The sequence below is a fragment of the Pinus tabuliformis genome, chromosome 3_1, assembly GCF_031772625.1.
Source record: "Pinus tabuliformis cultivar Carrire ecotype Pingquan chromosome 3_1, CPIR1, whole genome shotgun sequence".
Taxonomy (NCBI): Eukaryota; Viridiplantae; Streptophyta; class Pinopsida; order Pinales; family Pinaceae; genus Pinus; species Pinus tabuliformis.
This window is the reverse complement of record NC_142301.1, coordinates 259755904-259758174: the sequence shown is the minus strand read 5'-3', so window position 1 is coordinate 259758174 and position 2271 is coordinate 259755904. Positions and strand designations below refer to the sequence as shown.

Here is a 2271-nt window from a genome sequence, read left to right as displayed (position 1 = left end):
AACAAAACTCCATAACCAAAGTGGAGGGTTGTTAAAAGGGTTGATACATATAATATATAAACATTGACATATATTATAATATATACCCAAAACCGTTTTGTAACCAACGCATTTGGTGGGATATACTTGGGTTAAAACAAAACCATGCAACCATGTACATATATTTATAGCCACCGTTGACTATGGGAACATGTATGGGCAAGTGCTATTTCATGGACTATAGCATCATTAATGCTATAGTCCACGTAACCCGAAGAGCCCATGGATGCATGGATGCACCGTCCTTACAACCAAATCCATGTATGTATGGGATACTGACGCGACAGCTACATGCAATCCCATGATTTTCCGGCAACTATGCTCCATACCTTTCCCGGCCGCTCCCTTCCAACCTGTCACACGGTGGATATGATAGTACACCATACTCATTCAATGCAACCTCTATAGTCATTCAATGCAATCGCCCAATCTTGGTGCCCAAAATTTCAAAATTCAAATGTTATTTCCGCGCCCAAACTGCCCATGAAATTTCTGAAACGAAGTGAAACGAACACACCACAGAGATTTCGAATATCTACAGGGGTCTCTCCTCGCATCATGGTCTTCCAACGCTCTTCCGGTACTGGTTCCGCCATACGAGAGGCCGAGAGTTGGAGGTGCCACTCTCTCTAGTTTCCCAGATTGGATCATCCATTGACCACATAAAGCAGGGATTATTTGTGCGCTCTTATATAAATGCATCTTCTGAATACAGAATGATCTCGCCGATTCACAACATCTGAGGAGCTTGCTTATATTGTCTTTGGTGTATCTGCAGAGGAAAATAATAGCACAGCGGAGAGAAATCTTCAGGGACATAGAAGACTTTGCAGTTAGTAGTTTCTTCTGTGACCTTCCTTCTTCCTTACAGAAAATGGTTTTCTAATAAGTTGCTGCGGGGACTTTCGGTTTTTTAGGGAATTTTCGTTAGCTCACTATTGAGCAATCTTTCTGTTTTGATTTGATTTCAGGGTTGTGATTGATAACGCCGTCTGTGAAAACGCAACATTGGTGAGGGTGAAGCCCTTGGCTTTCTCAGTCTGAATTTCTTGAATACATCCTATGTGGGGTAGTTTTTCAGGGAACACTGCCATCTGACAATACGCATTTTAATGTATAAGACTCTGATCGCATTGTCAGCGTTCCGTTAATGTTGACTAAACGAGAGACACAGAACGCTTCTTTCCTGCAATTTGCAAGGTTGGTTTATGCTCCCTTGTTTATTATTATGATTTAGATGTCCCTGATAACTACCACATCAACCTGTTAATTTCAATTAATTTATATTTCTGCAGATTCCGTTATGAGTTTGACTTCATATCACATATTCCTGCACTCCCATCTTTAACGGCCTCGTAAAGTAAAATAAAATATTTTGCGAGTTCAAGATATCCTAGGAATAAACCTGCGTTATAAATTCCAGTTTCTTCAATTTTATCTATTATAAAAAATAATATAAATATTCCCCTTTAATGGTAAAGCTCGTTGAAGTTCCGAAGAGTAATTATAAAATCTAGATTCTGATAAGATAAGTTGAACCTAAATCCCATATACTATATGTAATCATACGGAATTGATCGCTTTGATGCCTAAACAACATTATATAGAGCATGCGCATGCTTGTAGAACTAATTTTTAAAGGACAAGATCCTCTTTATGTAAAGCAAATGCAGACATTTCAAATATATAAGAAAGGAATATGGGCATCGGAAGGAGATCAAATCCCTCATTGAACATTGAACAATCATGAACTATAATAATATGACAATTGGAAAGAACCTGCGTGGACAAAACCTCATTGAACACTAAAAACAATCATGGATAAGAGGCAGTACGGCAGAACTTTTTTTTCCATTAACTAGATTCTGGATTTGAGGTAAATTTTATTTGAAATTCCATAAAAAGAATTATAAAAATTATAATTGACTGGTTGAAATTATACAATATTGATATTCTAAAATTATTTTATTACTCTACTATTTTATTATATTGAGAGAGGTAGTTTATCTATACTCTATTATTATATTGAGAGAAGTAGTTTATATAGCCTAGTCTAATTAGATTGTTTTTTGCCTTGAAAATCATGAAAATTTTGGTAATATTTTGATAAAATTTTGCAGCCAATTTTGTAAAGCAATTATCAAACTTTAAGATTTTAGGTGTCTAGAAGTTTTTTGATGACGCTAAATCCATTTCCACCATCAAAAACATGATTAGAACAATACTACTCCA

General features: G+C 36.1%; 1 long non-coding RNA gene across 1 annotated transcript; it reads left to right on the top strand.

Moving 5' to 3' along the window:
* The first annotated feature begins 681 nt into the window (after positions 1-681).
* On the top strand, positions 682-1248 carry LOC149186791 (uncharacterized). Its single transcript, XR_016256156.1, has 2 exons — positions 682-871; positions 1011-1248. It is a non-coding gene; the product is annotated as an uncharacterized LOC149186791 (long non-coding RNA).
* The last annotated feature ends 1023 nt before the right edge of the window (positions 1249-2271 follow it).